This window comes from Dermacentor andersoni, chromosome 3, assembly GCF_023375885.2.
Source record: "Dermacentor andersoni chromosome 3, qqDerAnde1_hic_scaffold, whole genome shotgun sequence".
Lineage (NCBI taxonomy): Eukaryota > Metazoa > Arthropoda > Arachnida > Ixodida > Ixodidae > Dermacentor > Dermacentor andersoni.
Window position 1 is genome coordinate 75639199 of NC_092816.1, and position 19186 is coordinate 75658384.

A 19186-nucleotide genomic window follows, 5' to 3' on the forward strand; every position below is an offset into this window, starting at 1 on the left:
CATCTCTCTGCAGTATAATGCAAAAAGTGCCGTTATGGTAGATTTTTAGGGGAGGCTGTAAAAACAACGTTGTCTCGAATTCGCCCCCCCCCCCCCCCCCCCGGCTCGCGTCATCTGGACGTACATTGCGGTGCTTATCATGTGCACCTCGAGAAAGAAGTGCGAACATGGCCGCTTGAAGTACGAAACGGCGAATGCAATGTCGTTAGATACAGGTCTCCGGACTAGATAGCAGGCATCTCCCGCAAGCTGCGTCGCGTCTCGGCAGCGTCCGCTTTCTCAGCGCGCGAAATACGCAGTCACGCCCGATAAGGTGCCAGTGTGTCCCGTTCTCGATCAGCTGTCTAGAGCTGCACGACGATACTGGAGCGCAGAATCCCTTCATTGTTCTCCGATTAAGATTATTTTCGAGTGTTGTTTTCCGCACTTTTGATTGCAAAACTCCTATTATGACGGCGACTGTAGACAGTGACGAAATGCTAAAAGCACGTATAGGAAAATCACGCATGAAAATATGCCGGTGTAACATATGGTCAGGCATAGACGGAAGCAAAAAGACTTGTGGTCAGGTTTGGCAGCTGCCACAGACGCGGCATGAAAGGCGTGCTTTGAATTTGAACGCCGTTATATAGAATAAAACTATCGACTATCAGGGCAATGGTTTTAGCAAGCTTTGCGCACCTGCGCATTGTTTTATTTATTTATTTATTCAGTACCTCCATCGCCAACGAGACATTACAGCAGGAGGTATTCATTCGAAATACGAAAGCTTATAGAAGGCTATCTATACACTCAAAGCGTGGTATACGGAGCATCAAAAGAGGTAATTAGTCTTTTGCGTTATCGGAGAACAAATAAATTTTCTCTGTAAAACGTAAATGAAAAAGCTCTGCGTTCAGTTGGCAAATATTTTCATCGGCAATTTATTCTCTGTTAGATTACAAAAGAAAGCGAAGTGGCGATTCTAATCTCTACTAAATGTACGTCTGTCGGTGCGTAGCCAAGATTTATTGGAATATTTGCGCTGCTACAATACGAAAGCCTATGGCCCTGACACCTCAGGTTCCGCCAGTGTAAGCTGTGGTCACATGGGAGATTTGCAAGAAACGTTAATGACAGACATGCCGGTCAGTATACTAGAAGCACGAGCCAAGTTGGAATTTTTAGGGTTAGCTGAAAACCGCGCGACCCCGGAACTACAAAGAGAGCATAAACCATAGTATATGTACCTTTTCATTTTTTTTAGGGGCACACTTCTGTAGAGTTGAACAATTTAGCCTACGGGATATTACTATACGTCGAAAACCTGGACTTTCTTTTTCAAGACAGTGACTTTGAAGCAATAAAATCAGTTTGAGTCAAGAGAGAGAGAGAGAAAAGAAGCAAGCGAGAGTTCATTAAGCTCTTAGAAAATAAGTGAGAATCCTTACCGGCATTAAATTATTCGCAAGGTTTGATCTTTACATCAACCATATTGCGTGCTGAGCGATAGAAGCAGGTAATAACACCAGGCAAGCAGAAAATAAGGCAACCAGTGAGGTCAAAGTATTGGCAGGGCTATGTTAGAAACGACAGGAACTGGCACATGGCACAAGCTATGCGTAACACCTCAATGTAATTCAGTTGAGCTCAGCTTTTAATTCAGTTTCAGACAAGAAACCGAAGGTGGCGAGAAAATAGTAGTGTCAACCATCGCTTGGCTAGCTGCGTCACCACCAATGGTCGGAAACTGGCAGCACATGATAGGGGTAGATCCATAACAGTCGTTGCGCATGCTATACAACAAATTGCGAAAGGAAATGAGGAAAGAGACCTGCTTCTCGATCATTCACAGCGACAAATAAAATACAAACATGCCGACGCATTTTTTTATAGTTATAACCTACAGTAGAAAATTTCCGCATAACTTTCTCTTGAATACCATTTCCAACAACCCCAGCCTTTATGGCGTGACAGTACGATTTACATGTTCTTGTAAAGTTACTGTTGATAATATTTGCGCTTATTTAGTGTGGGCTGTACGACTTGGGAGGTCTTTATAAACTCCGTGGCGCCCCATGTCGTTCGCGCAAACATCGAAGCGACAGCACGCGAACGCGACGCGAACGCGGTAAAGTATCGAAACTTGTTTCTCGCTTACGAATATATTCTGTGTGTCGAAACTGTGCTGGCTTTCAAAGTGATACAGATAAATCCGATATATCAATAGATATATATATCAATAGAGTAGGAGCGGTTCGCAGTGTTCTTCCAATGTCAAGGTTGCAGTAAGCGGGAAATGAGTGACTGAAAAGCTATGCGGAAACTTGGCTCATCAGCTTGTTAAATGGACAATGATAAGCTTTACTGACGGGGAATGAAACGCAAAAAAAAAAAAAAAAATCAGCCTTACGCTCCATATTCAAAGACTTTATCACTACACAAGATGTTCGTAGCAGCTAATTTCGGCGCCAAGGCTTTCACAAACGCGCACGACGAATTCCGTGTTTCGCGCTAGGTAACAGGAAGGCACAACCGAACCGACACAAGGTTATGTGTTCGCGGGCAGAGAGTGTTGTCGAGAGCATTCAGTTTCGGCGACGGACCACCCTACCGACCCGCCTTTTCCGGGCACCTCACACGCTGCATTATCTCCCATTTCTTTTTATTTATCTCCAGCGTAGACAACGGAAGTATCTGCGGCAATAGTGTTGGGGAGGATGCGCCGCTCGAACCGTGACCACGCGTAACGTTAAACGCCGGCAGCCGGCAGCGTCGTGGACGCGCCTTTCCGAGCGACTCTGGCGGCTACACGGCGGTCGCGGGCGCTCGTGGCCGCTGCTCATTCATGCAAGCGTCGCGGCCCCGATTCGCGCGCTGCGCGTCGCGGCGAGAGCGAAGGTTGGCAAGCGATAAAAGCGACGAGACCCGCGGCGTTATCCGTCATTCCGCCGACACGCTGTGTAAGAGAAAAGCAAACAGGCTCGAACGAGCCAACCGCTTCGAGTGGCGTGTACGCGTATGCCGGGACTTATCTGCCTGGCGCGCTCCTCAGCGAAGCGAGCACTCCCTGGTACGAAGTTTCTCGATAATGCAAGGTGTAAAATAAAGGATCTTTACAGTGCGCTTGATTGCAACTTGCAGTGCAGGCGCCCTGAGAAGGCGTTATTCTACGAAGTACGTGCATCCCTACGGATGAAACCAGAGGCTCACAGCGATATACAGGTTTCATATGCATTCCCTTACCACTTCCGGTGCCTCGCTACCTATCGTAAACTGCTGTTTTCTTCCCGAGACTGTTAAACGTTACTTTAGTTTTCTGCAGAATAATTTTCAGACCCACTCTTCTGCTTTGCCTCTCCAAGTCAGTGATCATGCATTCCAATTGGTCCCCTGAGTTACTAAGCAAGGCAATATCATCAGCGAATCGCAAGTTACTAAGATAATCTCCATTAACTCTTATCCCCAATTATTCCCAATCCAGCTCTCTCAATACCTCCTGTAAACACGCTGTGAATAGCACTGGAGAGATCTTATCTCCTTGCCTGACGCCTTTCTTTATTGGGATTTTCTTGCTTTCTTTGTGGAGGACTACGGTGGCTGTGGAGCCGCTATAGATATTATTCAGTATTTTTACATACGGCTCGTCTACACCCTGATTCCGTAATGCCCCTATGACTGCTGAGGTTTCGAGTGAATCAAACGCTTTCTCGTAATCAATGAAAGCTATATATAAGGGTTGGTTATATTCCGCAGATTTCTCTATCACCTGAGTGATAGTGTGAATATGGTCTATTGTTGAGTAGCCTTTACGGAATCCTGCCTGGTCCTTTGGTAGACAGAAGTCTAAGGTGTTCCTGATTCTATTTGCGATTACCTTAGTAAATACTTCGTAAGTACTTGTACTTCCCACAACCTTCGCAAGCGAAGGTTGTGGGATCGTTTTCCACATGCGGCAAATTGTTTTTTCATCAACTTTCATTTCCAATAATTAATCATTTCTTTATTTCATTTATTAAGCTTAAGTAATTTCCCCGGTGTCAGTGTTTGTTGGCTTCTTATGATATTTTTGTGATTGTAACGTACGGGCAGTCTTTCTGGGACTAAACTTATGCAGCATTGTATTAAATTTCATCACATATTTGGCACCTATTCACAGAACGCGACCGTTTGCTGGTCTCCGCTGGAATTAGTTCTCTATGTCTGAATGGCTAGTGAGTGCAGGGCGCCGAGAAGAAATTCACCACATTTTGGCTTGCAAGAACGGCGCTTCTATGGCTCGGTAACGATGGCCACTACGTACGTTGATGCCAAAGAATCACCTAAAACATTTGTTTTTTCACTGGCCCTATCGGGAAGCGCGTTTCCCTAACCCCAGCAGCAATGAAACGCTGCGTTTCACCGAGAACCCACACCCTACCATCGCAGCACTGAGTAGCCAAACCTTGAGCGCGAGGTATTCGTACGATAGAACACCACTCTTCATTTTCTCCAGCGCGCACATTGAGCGAGTTTACAGTTTCGCTGCAGGTGTCTTCACAAGAAAAGAAGAGGGAAGATTAGAAAATAAAATTTTGAACAGCAATTGTTAGCGCCAGTAAACAATGTGTTAAGGGTTGCAGAGGGTGGATTGAAAGAGCCAGGCCAGCTGGTTCTATTTACTGTGTTTGTGCAATGTTAATAAATGTAGGGAAGAAACGAATGTTTAAACAATTCAATACTTTTTAGTAATTGCTCAATTACTTTTGTACAACAGAAATCAGTAACTGTAATCAATTACATTTCTCAATGAGATGATTGTACTTATAATCGGTTATACTTCTCTTTAACGTTTACACACCTGCTCTCAATTCAATGCAGTAAGGAATATTGTGCTGTGTTCTCTGTGCCTGCAGAAAGGGCTAATTCAGAAGAGCTGTTTCATTTTCGTAGGCGAGTGTCGAATTCTAACCATTAAGAAAGCCTGCGTTTTTCTCCGACGTTATTCTTCTAATAAAATTTTCTGAGGTCTTTCTTCGCACAATTTCTTTGAGGACCAATTGACCGCACTAAATAATATGTGAGGGTGCGTGCTTATTCTTAGCAGCAAAGTACAAAATGAGAAGGTAGTTTTCAATGTCCCATCTTAAAAAGGAAAACACCAATCTTTATTCAGCCCTTGTGTCTCGCAAAGGTGTTTAGTTGCACTTGGTCATACTTTGTATTTCATTGCAATTGCATGGACACTCCAAGGGCGATAAAATCGTCACCTCGCGCCGCTTGTTGTATGTGTGAGTGAAAGCGTGCGTGGGTGAGCCGGCGATCGCGTTTAAGTCTCCCGCACACAAGGGGGGACAGCGGGGCGAAGCGCGCAGTCTTCCCTCTGGCGCAAGACTCTAGGGAGAGGGCAGGGAGGGGATGCTCGTTCTACTTCCGGTGGCACGTAGGCGGCCGCGCGTGACCGCTCGGGCCGCTGTGTCTTGAAAGCCATCTGCGAAGGAGACAGAGTCTGCCGCGCGCTGTGTATTCGCGGCTAAGTTCGCACTGATGAGAGACGCAGCTCGAAAGTCAATACGCTCGCTGCTGCTGCTGCGCTTCCTCACCCCAGCGTTTTGACAGCGAGTTCCCGCCGTCAAAAGCTGTGCTGAAGGGCGTGAACTATGCATAAAAAAGGACTAACAAATAAAAAGGAGCCAGGTTTCATTGTGCGATTGGGCACGGCGACTCCCGTAACCTGTAATACCGTAATACGTGTAGAACGCTGCAGTACACCCATCACACTTACGCGTAACGCACTAATGCCCTCCAAACGATTACAAGGCTGGAACATCGATGACAACACCACAATGACAGCTGCGCGAGCTTCCATGGTAATATCAGCAGTCCATAAACGTTGTTTGTGCTGTAGATGTCCGCTCCTGCGTGGAATCTGGTTATGGCGAATTCCTGGCCGCTCGTTAACAATTAGCTGGCACGTGCTGTTGCCAACACGTCTAGCTTAAGAACATCCTCTGAACAAAGTATGCTTTTTATGTGGCTGTTTTCTTTTATCATGCCATAAGCATTCTTAGGGTAATTCACGCACTTTCCGGGGGCTGTCTATCTGACTGTCTAACCATTTCCACGTCAACCTGGCTCACAGTTTACGTAGAACCCTTGGGTTTCACATAGGATGGGTAGCGCAACCAACCATCGGAGCATGTGCCGCTGTTCAATGAATCACCCTGATGCCAACTTGGCAATTGGCAACAATGTGTAACTGGGTATGTGCCGGACTTGAATAAACCGCTTTCACTTGAACTTGTGTCACTGCGTATGTGCAACAGGGTATGTGCCGCTGTTCAATGAACTTCTGTGACGCCGACTCGGGTCGCTGGGTAAGTACCATTGGGTATGTGCCGTTACACAATTGCACAAAAATGCCTTTAAAGCTTCGGCGTTGCTGGCAGGAACCGAACACGTGTAAGATGTATATATAGACAATCTTCCCTGAATACATATTCACACACACGCCACACACAGACTTCTTAGCGTTGCTGCTAGATGGCACAGCATGACCAAAGAAGAAGCGCGCGAGAGAGAAAGGCAAGGCTGCACACACGCCTCATACATGACGCGTTTCGGCGGCGGTGCTACAGTGCGTCGCTACATTGCTTCAGTGCTGATCGCATTAACGTCGACATCAATCCTGCGATGGGTTTTGCCGGAATTTTTCATTTACCTGTCTCAACTAGCCCTTGTTCCTTTGGATTCTGTTGTGTTTTTTGTCTTTTCAGTCTACTTCTTTGTTTATTTGCTCGCGTGCTTGTTTGCAATATATCGCCCGTTGTTGTACAGCAACATAAAAGAACTTGTGGAATGGTCTGCAACATGCTGTCACCTACCGAAAACTCCATACCTCCTTTCTCACAAATGTTTTGAAGTGCTTGGACGTCATGTTCTGTGGGCATTATCTTGTTCAACGTGTTGAAAGTGCGTCCCATTTTACGACCGCTCCCATATGTAGGGTAGCAAACCGGTTAAGCAAAACTGGTTAACCTCCCTGCCTTTCCTTCTCCACTTTTTCCTTCCTTCTTTCCCGCAGGCATCGAATGAGATGCGTTCATGTTTGCTTGTGCGCGTGTGACACCATGCTTGTTAATTCAGTTAGAATGCTTATGTTTACAAGCTTAGACGGCCAATAAAACTACTATCCGTACTTCGTATAGCTATACAATAATTTGCTATCGCAACCTATGCTTCGCCTTTCTGGAGAAACTACGACTTTTTTAATTGTTCACCCCCTTATCTCCTTTCCTCAGCGCCGAGTCGCAAACCATAAGTAGGTCTTATTAGCATCAGCGTCTGTGATTTCTTCTTCTTACTCTCTATTTTTTATAGAATATATTTCTAAAAATGTATTTAAATTTTTTCACTGTTCAGAAGGGTGAGAACGGTTCGGAAGACGGGTGGGCCACTCTCTCAATGCTTCAACCCTGTCACAGAGCTCGCGATTGGTCTTGTTACGTAGGTAACCTGTGGAATCAACGGGACTTCGAGCCCGTCAGCAAGCCATCAGACAAGCAACCTTTATTTTTACTTAACAAATTTCGTCGCAAACTCGAGAAGACATGATAAGTAGTCCGCAGTGAAAAAGTTCCATCCCACGAAAGGGGAGCATTATAACACGTCAATAAAGAGGGCTCAATGAACCCTTTTTAACGCTCCGAAATCTCTGACGCAGGTTATTTGGCCTGTACGAAGTTTTCCGTGAGGAGGTCGCTGCCTCATCGTAATAACACACGTGTGTCGACGGCCTGTAGACCGATATTGCTTGAGTGTTAGATATGCTGGAGATAACAAGTACATGATGCTACGAAATGAGGGGCATCAAAGGATGAGACCTGCTGACCCCCATTGTTATTGTTAACATTCCAAAGCCTGCTGCTGTAAACATAGCATTACATAGGTATGCTTGCGACTGCCGAAAGATATTCAGATAAGGCTTAGTGTGAAAACTTGTGCACGTTTGTAGGCCTTTTGGTAAGCAAATTTTGTTGGATGACGCCAGTGCTTCTTGCTTATCATTCTTTATTTGTGGTTGCTTGATTGTCAGGCATTTATTGCGAAGCTCATCTTGCGAATGCTTTTGCTATCAGCTGAACAATCTAATTGGGCTTGTTCTTTACCTACGTCTTAATGTCTCCAACCAGTGAGTACCTCACTTGATAATATGAAATTGTAACCAATATGCATTTCATACGATGCGGACAATGATGATGCTGATGGTTCTATTGTATGGCTCGAAACCACTAATTGGGATAGGCCAAGAATCGGGCGGCAGGAAGTAGCTTCATAAAACTAGACATCCACCAACATCAACATTTTCTTCTTCTTTCCCCTCTTCGTCTTCTCAGCACCATAGAAGGCAAAACTTCGAGGAACACAAAAGGGCAAAGTGGTCAGGACACAAATGGTATAGTATCAAACCTGAACGAGCAATAGTTTCATATTTGGCCAGAAGGTTGGTGCAACTTCTCACGTCAGCAGGACTCCACGACCATATATATTCTTTGCCTAATTCAGCCATTTTGAGCCTATCTATCTATCTATCTATCTATCTATCTATCTATCTATCTATCTATCTATCTATCTATCTATCTATCTATCTATCTATCTATCTATCTATCTATCTATCTATCTATCTATCTATCTTACGGCGACGTAGTGACCGAAATTGTCCACCAGCTTGGGCCGCTAGATATTTGCTCGTGGTCATTATCTCTTCGGGATATTTCCATCATCGTCACCCCAGCTTCGTTATCGGACTCTCGCCATGCGGTAGTTGTCCCGCTTTCTACGCCGACCCAGTCGCCTGAGTCCTCTAGTACCTTCGACCACTAGGTATGTGACCTAATAGTGATGCCGTCATGGTCTTCGCATCATTATCACTCCAGCTTTGTCACCAGACCATTGTTCATGCCATTGTCGTCACGCCATCTCCGTCATGCAGTGGTCGTCATGCATTCGTTGTCATAACCTCATCGTGATGCCGTCGCGGCAGTACCGTCATGGTTATTGTAACTTTGTCATTCGAGTCTCATCATGCCGTTGTCGTCACGCCATCGTCATCACACAGTTGTCGTCATATCATCGTTGCCCTGCCGACGTCGTCACGCTGTTGCTTTACTATTGTCACCACTTCAGCAACGTCATTCGTTCAGTAATCGCCTTCATCGTTCCATCGATGTCAATGCGTTTTTGTAATTCTATCGTAATCGTTATGTAATTCAATCGTCGCTATGCCACCATTGTCATGTAATCTTCGTCATTGCATCGTTGTCCAACTGTCGATATCAATCACCCATTGTCATACGGTCATGTCCTCGTGGTCGAACCAACGTCGTTACTCCACCTTCGTTATCCAATTCTCGTCATGCCGTCGTCGTCACGTCATCGTCGTCGTACAGGTTTCGTGATACAGGCGTCTTCCTGCCATTTGCCCCATAACCTCGCCCTCATTCCATTGCACTCATGCCGTTGCCCTGCCACCGTCGTCATTGCGTGCTGTCATACAGTCATAAAGCAAAAAGTGGTAAGGCGTCCAGACACACGAACGCGAACTTTTGAGCCCGTGTCTGCACGCCTTAACACTTTTTTTGCATTATGAATCCTTAGCAACTAGCTCAGCTTTCTGTCGTTCTAAGTCATACAGTCGTTGTCATACCATGGCCGTGACGCCGCCGTGGTTGTTCCATTGTCGTACCCATCCGACTCTCATTATGTCGTCGTCGCACGCAATCGTCGTCACAGAGTCATCGCCATACAATTTTCTTCAAGCCGTCGTCCTCGCGCTGTCGTTTATCATCCTCATCACTCCAGTACCATCATTAAATGTCGCCATGCCGTCGTCCTCATACTACCTTCGTTAGTCCATTAATGTCATTCCTTCGTGATTCTATCCTTATCCTGCATCCACTGTTGTCTGTCGTCGTCGTGCCGTCGTGATTGTGCCGTCGTCATCATTCGATCTTCATCATCCGGTTGTCATCGTACCGTCGTCTTCACGCTATCATCGCCATACACTCGTCGTCGCACCATTGTCCTCATGTCGTCATTGTCACGTTGTCGTTCATTATACCATTATCATCATTACAGAATCTTCGTCTCATTTTGTCATGCTGTCGTCGTCACACTGCCTTTCTCGTTCCGTCGATTTAATTTCTTCTCCATGATCGCATCGCCGTCTCTGCGTCGGCGTCATACAGTCGTCGCCATACTGCCATGTTCATGGGGGACCTTAGCAATCGAGTGCCATATAAAATGGTGACCATACCAGAGCACGTCGCAGTAGCTGAAGCAAGGAATCTATCAGGATTACCACTGCAGATGGTGAGGAAATGTGACATCACAAATGCGGTGTGTCGCTACAGTTCTTGAATGCTAATCGTATTACCGTCGACAGTCATCGTGGGATGAGTTCTGTCGGGAATTTTTTCATTGCTGGCCTTTATTCCCCTTCCCCAGCGAATAGTAGGAGACCACACATGCCGCCCGGTTAACCTCCTTGCATTTTCCTTCTGTCACCTCTTCTTTCCAATGTTGGCAAAATGGTATCAAACCCTGATATTTTTGCTGACATCGACCATAAATAAGACATTTTATTTTTAGGTTTCTTAGTTTCTATGAATGAGACCACTGATATAGCTAAGGGGCTCAGAAGATTGTCTACTTCATAGGGCGCATGCTTAATGAAAGGAGACCGCGCGGGTTCCATATTTTCTGTTGTAGACAAATTACATGTTATGAATCTAGATTCCCTATTTTGTAGACCGTTTGAATGTGCACTTGCGTCTACAGCAGAAAGAACGCATGGGACGTTGGAACAAGAGCTATATAGAGCCAAAGTATCTGAGGGGTGTCTAGTTTTACAGTGATTCAACGGTAATTCGCACAATTTGAGCAGACATGCGTGATCAATATGGCTAAATTCTTTTTGAAAGACAAGTTGCTACGTGAATGGTCGAGCCATGCGTTCATTGTTTGCAGTGGGAAGCTCTTCTATTGCGGGGGGGGGGGGGGGGTAGCTTAAGGGAAATAAAGCAATTATGACGATGACAGTTGAACTAAACACTTTCTTGTGTTCTTCGGGAAGCTATGCAGTCGAACGTGCATAAATCTCAAATAATATTTCCAAAATCAAGCTCTGCAAATATCCGAAGACACACCGCAACGCCATTTCCCCGTAAGACAATGACGAGTGGTGCTGTAGTAGCTGAGATGCGAGCGTTGGTGTCAGAAAGTGGGGTGTAGCCGCGTCTGCCCCTTCCCGTTAGCGGTCACCTTGCGCTGTCATAAGACGAGCCTCCAGATGCAATAAAAGAGGCAGCCGCCATCGTCAGAGCGATGCGTCATAGCGACTTTGTTCTTTTTTTGTGCGTATTTTGTTACGACACAACGCTCCACAAGCGGATGGCTAATGTCGCGCACTGCCCGACTGTAGAGCTCCGAGTTGCCAGAGTTTACAGCATTACTGGCTACCATTGAAGCACGCTTTGGCTTGCATGTCACGGCAACAACTGCAATGGGCCTCCTCAAACTTCAGGATCAAAAAATGAGTCTATGCATTTCTATAGCTGCTTGTGCCATTTGCGTGTTTGTCTGATCGGTGTGTATACCAGCTCTTTCACCCAACACCTAAAGTAACACGCGAGGCCATTCTCTTGGGAAACAGCTCTATTTTTTTTTTCAATAAAGACAGCACCTCACCTCTAACGGCACCAACAGCAGCGCTGTAGGAAGACCCCGTTGCCGCCAGTGACAACGCGGCTGTTCGCTTCCCGTGCAGTAGTAATATTGCTACGGAACAGTATTTGCAATGACGAAGAGGCGAGCAGTGTGAAGACGACGACGACGACTAGAGGCTAGCGCGGGCTGTTGCCTCTTGGCCAAGTGTGGCGTATTTCCTTGTAAATATACTTGTATATAGCTTTTCGTCTGCGTCTTCCTACATAACATATCTGATGGAGGGGCGGTATATTTTGCAAAAATTGTAATATTCTGATATAGAGACTTCACCTGCCCCTTAGGGGAGTTAGCATTAAATTACAAGCTCAACGTCCAGATAGAGTCCAACATACCTGGACCTCGGCGATCGTATCAGGGAATGCCATAACACAACGGTTCTCAAGAAAACATTAGTTGCGTACGTCGACACAGAGAGCTTCCAAAAATAGAAAGTAAATCTGTGGCTTCAGCTTTGAAAACAGGGCGAATGTGGATTTACTTGTTAAAAACCGCAGTGTGCTTTAAGAGACGAAGGACACAGGGCTTGTTTGTTAACTTGCCGGTGTCTTTCGTCATTAGTGCGCGCTGCAGTTTAACATTTAATTCATGGCTTCTCGTAAAGATGTTTGTTTTCAGTGGTATTTCTCGTGTAAATTTTTTTTTGCGATCGTTTGGATTTGCAGTAAACCAACAAGAACTGGCGAATAGAAATAGCGCCACAATGCTCAAGTAACAGTTTGGCGTAAATGCGCAGGGAATTAATTGTTCAACACTACTGAATATAAATCAGTGGCTTGATTCGCGCCCCACTATATTAGCAGTGCATCCTTTGATGACATATTACCAAAGTTTCTGTCACACACTTCTTTCTAGAAGGTATTGCGTCTACATTTTAATGTGGCAGTTCTTTTTGGGATGCGTTGATATCCGAATAAACAGATAGTAATCACAGCCACTACACAGAACATCACTTGCTTAGGAATAGCCACTACCCAACAAAGGCAGGATAAGCTCCCCGTCCTAATTTTCAGATATGTTAAAAAACATAGTTTAACAAAAGTAAACCGTGGAGCCGCAAAAGTTTGTGCATTAAAAGTTATTTAATAATGATTTAGCCCTAGTGGAGATATTTATCTTATTTATCGATGATTTACCAAGCCGCCAGAACGTTGCTTCACAGTTACACTTGCGTTTGAATAGCGAGTTAGCGACAGCATTCGGTCTGTGCAGAACTCAGGGAAGCCCGAATGGAACAACCATTTTGATAAGACCGGCGGGCATAGATAACGCTGCACGCGGAGACGCACGGACCTTTAGCGTCACCCCATTCTCACTTGATTGCCTTCCACTTTCATCTCTCTTTGTACTGCTGTAGCCCGCGCGAACTTTCTCGAAAAGGAGCTCCTCAGCATCGTCGACTGGCAAGCGGCAACAGGAAGAGATTAGTTTTATATTTCGACCCAGGAAGCGCAAAGAAAACCAATCAGAGAGGTTCAGCAGATGATACAAAATTACTCGAGCCAGAGTTCTTTTTTTTCCCTCACTAATTATACGCCTAGGGACACACCACCAAGTGGAACCAATATCATCATCTAATTTTCCATTTTCTATTTCTTTCCTTTGCGCGCGACCTTCTCTGCAATTTCCTCTTCTTGCGCCAACCGTCCGAGAGGGAGAGAGAGAGAGAGAGACTGAGAGAGGTTGCAAACTGCAGCAGCTGGCGTCGCGTGCATCGCTTTATTGCTGTGGAGAGTGAGTGTGCCTCGTATAATCAATGCAGTCATCCCGCAAAGCCGCCGCGGTCGTGGCATCGTGCCGATCGATGAACGCATCCCGAAGCGGCGTTCGTTATTTAGGGAAGCTTCCTCTATTAAGGTGTTAACCGAATTGGAAGCTGTACGGGCGCGTGGGCTGGATGCGTGGCTTCCGCCAAAAGGTATAAATTAATGCGTCCTCTCTGCTAAGCCGCGCGAAGCCACCACCACCACTATCGCCGATGTTTTCGGCATCTCTAACATGAATAAGAATGGCGATCGAAATTGCGACTGACTGCCTTCTGTTTCGTGAATCTGAAAGCAATCGGTGAAATGAGTCGCGACGCAAGTTCTACCATTTAGTCCTGATTATGCAAAGAAACTTCGGTTTTTTACTGCCATGTCCCTAACTTAGTTGACTGATCTACTGAACAATACGTACTCAATCAGTTAACATAACGGATATCAACAAACGCAAGAGCTAGCATAAAGTGAGGTGCAAGAATGTCTTGAGTGAAGAATGTAAGAAACTTATTGATGCGATAGCATCAAATGACCCGCTGAGTGAAAAAGCCGGCGTCTGTAACAGCGAAACGGCGCCTAAATTCCCATTGGCTGTGACACACGTCACGTGCACGACTTGACGGAGCAGAGCGGGCTAAAGGCAGCAGCTGCTGCTGGGCTGCCGCGCCAGTTGTTGCGTGAGGGGAGAGGGAATCGCCGCGACGCCACCTCCCCTCGCTCTTGCAAGTCTTCGTATACTGCGCGTTCGTTCACCGCGCAAGCTTTCGCCTGCGTTATAACTTCGCCTCGGTAACTGCCACACGGGAAGTAATATATAAAAAAACAATAAATTCAAAATGAAAAGAAAGGTTAGCGGTAGTGAGTTTCGAAGCAACGACCCCAAGCTCAGAAGGCTAATGTCTTACCCCGTGGGCTAAAGCAGTGCCTGCTAGATTGCAGGCCTGTGCGCTCTGCTTTTTTGGTATCCCGCTACTTGAACTGAAATTTCCCTTATCAAGCCTGGCGTGACGAAAGCGGTGACGTGAAAATCCCCACGGCTTACTCGGGAGCATCTCCGTTATATTCCATGGAAGTCGGGTAAGGTAGCGTGACATCACGGATCGAGGTGCACCGGCCTTGTGCTATCCAGGAGGCATTGGCCAAGCGTCTCGAATGACCGCTCAGCGACGTTCAATTGGACATTAGTGCTTTCGGATTCACAACTCATAAGTACTGCTTATGTGTCCTCGGATTTGTGTTATGGGCAGGCGTCGGTGAACGTAGCTGTAGGGAGAATCTCTGAGTAGGCTTTCTTTCGCACTGGATCAAATAAAGTTGGTATTGACGGTGGTGGTGGCGGTGCCGCTGATAATATTCGGGCAAAAATGAAATGGACCTATTTTGAAATGAATACTCGTGTTTTGAAAAATGAAATACTCTGCAGTGGACAGTAGCTATAATATGACACATTACTTTCCGCGAAGCGCACACAACTCTGCCGCGCAAAACTGTACTCCAGCAACCGCACTTTAGTTTGCATACATTGATGTGCAAACGCTGACGAAATCGCATTCCCTTTAGTCAAAGAAAGCCAATTTCCACACACCACAATGTGAAAAATTTCCTGATGTAAAACGCATCGTACAATTTTCACGTAAGTCTTATGCTATAAATTTATTAATTGAGCGTCTGACCGACCGACCGACCGACCGACCGACCGACCGACCGACCGACCGACCGACCGACCGACCGACCGACCGACCGACCGACCGACCGACCGACCGACCGACCGACCGACCGACCGACCGACCGACCGACCGACCGACCGACCGACCGACCGACCGACCGACCGACCGACCGACCGACCGACCGACCGACCGACCGACCGACCGACCGACCGACCGACCGACCGACCGACCGACCGACCGACCGACCGACCGACCGACCGACCGACCGACCGACCGACCGACCGACCGACCGACCGACCGACCGACCGACCGACCGACCGACCGACCGACCGACCGACCGACCGACCGACCGACCGACCGACCGACCGACCGACCGACCGACCGACCGACCGACCGACCGACCGACCGACCGACCGACCGACCGACCGACCGACCGACCGACCGACCGACCGACCGACCGACCGACCGACCGACCGACCGACCGACCGACCGACCGACCGACCGACCGACCGACCGACCGACCGACCGACCGACCGACCGACCGACCGACCGACCGACCGACCGACCGACCGACCGACCGACCGACCGACCGACCGACCGACCGACCGACCGACCGACCGACCGACCGACCGACCGACCGACCGACCGACCGACCGACCGACCGACCGACCGACCGACCGACCGACCGACCGACCGACCGACCGACCGACCGACCGACCGACCGACCGACCGACCGACCGACCGACCGACCGACCGACCGACCGACCGACCGACCGACCGACCGACCGACCGACCGACCGACCGACCGACCGACCGACCGACCGACCGACCGACCGACCGACCGACCGACCGACCGACCGACCGACCGACCGACCGACCGACCGACCGACCGACCGACCGACCGACCGACCGACCGACCGACCGACCGACCGACCGACCGACCGACCGACCGACCGACCGACCGACCGACCGACCGACCGACCGACCGACCGACCGACCGACCGACCGACCGACCGACCGACCGACCGACCGACCGACCGACCGACCGACTGACTGACTGACTGACTGACTGACTGACTGACTGACTGACTGACTGACTGACTGACTGACTGACTGACTGACTGACTGACTGACTGACTGACTGACTGACTGACTGACTGACTGACTGACTGATGAGGTTTAACGTCCCAAATCAACATACAGGGGCGGTGAGTGCCGCCCTAGTGGAGATATTTGAACTGCTTTTTACCTTGGTTATATCAAGCGCAACCTACGCTCGATTCCAGACGGCTGCTGCATTCTGCCCTCTAGTGTTGGTGGCTGTGGTTTTTGTGGTCATTGCTTTCATTAGCCATGCTGTTGTCACCGTACAGACCAAATAACCGGAAGCTGTCACTAATTCGCCTCTATCAATTATTTTTTGACTCTTTGCATTTGCACTCTATCGCGTTTGTTCTAAATTTCCGATATAAGCAGGCGCGCTCACTCTACCGTTCAGCTTTTTTTTGTTGCTGTTTCGCCTCCTGCATTAGGGTGCCCTTGTTTACCTTTCTTTGTCACGAATTCGGTGGCGCTTGACATTGAGGAAAGTAGGTCAAGGATTTGGGGAGCACGACAAGGCGCGCACCACTGAATGCTAGCAAGTCTGTGTCTGTGCTTCTTGTAAATGGATGGGCCCGCAGCGAAATTCCGCGAGCTTTTCACGATGTCATAAACTACGGATGTTAAAGTTCAATGATACTTCCAGCTTCATGCTCTCACTATTACGTTTTCCCACTCGTTTTCCTCCCTTATTTGTTTATCAAGCTGTAACGACATCACAATGACCTCATAACTCCTTCGCTAGTCGGCCGGACCTGCACCTTGCCATCACCGAGAGAAGTCAGAGCGGCATGATGGTAACCTGAGTGCGTTGGCCGGAACCACAGTAATGTCGGATGAAAAAGTACTTGCGATTGAGACAGTAACTAAACGGTCATTAGGCTCACTTTGAAGCGACAAATGTCACACGTTTTTATATCGGCTTGAATCTCCTCAAACCCAGATCAAAGACTTATGTTGATTTTTCGGGGACAGTCTCGACTTGGTTGCAGAGAAAAAATTTAACGCTGATGCCTGCTTGTGTGGTTAGAAACTACGCATTTGCTTGAGAGAGATATATAAAGCTTTTATTGTGTCTGAATGGGGTTAGGGAGAATATTCGTTTTTGTTCGCATGCACAAAATCCCGAACATAGAAAGATGTGCTCGGTCACAAAGATCTCGAAGGAGGTGTTGAGATGCGCCGCAAAACAATTAGGCAATCCCGAAAATAAGGTTCTCACATTGAATATAGCAGTTTTCTTAAGAGCTGCGGTATTTTACAGCACGCAAAACCCTTTTATTGACTCGTAACACGTGACCCAGCCTGCTGGAGAGTGAAGTGTTGAGCTTTCCGTATATCAGGCACAATACTGTGAGCATGGGAAATGCGAAAGAGAAAAAGAAAACGTCATCAGCTGTTTTAGTAAGGAAGTTTATGATGAAGTGGCATAGCTTCGAACTTAATAATCCTTAAATTATTGACTGCGCAAGTGTTCGGCCTCTGCATAAGTCTACAAGCATGCATTACATTCTTTTCTCGCTGGAGTTTCAGCGCAGCAGCTGCTTCTGACGCTTTCAACTGGCTTGCTACGCGTTGTGCACCTTCATTCCTGCGAGCGTCTCACTCTTTCACAGTACGGACACGCATGCATGTGAGTCCGTAGTGTTGTTCTGCGCAACGTACTGCGCATTTTTCTGCTCGTTCACGTTATCGCGTACCTCGAGCACGCAACGTGTCATACGGAGACACCCCTTGAAACACCAATGACGTGTGTGTGAGAACACGCATGTCGTTTGTCCAGTTGCACTTTGCTTGGTGATGACTCATCTACAACGCTGAGAAACACAGCTAGCACATTCACTATAGGGCTATTCATTCACTGTGCGAAACGAAACGGAATGACGTCATGCACAGTTAAGTTGCTCGAAAGCGTTACCTTGCGCGTGTCTCACGAAATATTTGAGAGACGTTGATTTACGAACTCTTGGCAATGTATGAGCAAAAAGGAGTCAAAACTAGACGCTAGAGCGTACCACTATTATGAAAGCAATACCCTAGATCACTTCAATACGGTGGTCTAACATTACGCGGAACCTGCAAACTGGAATATGCGTATGTCTTGTGCACGTGAGCGCCTAGCTCGTGCAACGTATGTTGACGAAAGCGTTTCCGTTTAGTTCTAGGAAGTTTGCCAATGATGCAAACCCGCACATTCGGCTGTTATTTTGGCTTTCCTTAAGCTGTGTGTTTTTTTTTTGTACAGCTATGAAGCGATGTCCCTGCAGCTGCAAGCGGCGCTAGGTTTCCGTCCATTCGTACCACTCCCCCTCCCCCCTCCTTCTACGTTTGATGAAAAATATGACGGCACACTAATATAAATATGCTTCACCCAGGATAAATTTCTGCGTCTTATTTCATCTGAGCAACGCGCGTGGACGCATTCGCAGCCACGCACACACAGATTCGCCTAATGCAGATTATTCTGGGCAGCCGACTGAGAAGTTGGCACCACACAGTATACTGAATCTGCTGCTATAGAAAAATTATACTACCTCATGCATTAACTCTATCATTGCAATTCGTCATGAGCGTGCTTCGATTAGTGGCCAAGGCAGGATTTTCTTTCGGGAGAGGTTTTCTTCAAGGACGCCACTTACACCTGAGACATACGTGCGCATAGCTCCAGGAAGAGTCCGAACCCAGAAAGCAAACTCTCTATTCTACGCCCCGTTCACATTGACTGGCTGACGGCATTCGTCGGCTAAGTCGCAGGGTGGATGTGAAGGTGACATCGGAATCAAGTAATACAGTATGAGTCAAAAGAAACAAAGAAAAAGAAAGAACATCCCGAAGCCAGTAGAAGCCAGTAGAGCGCCAGGGGTATGAAGCGCAGCAAGTGTGCGAACCGATCAGCTTCTTCGCCTGCATAGAAGT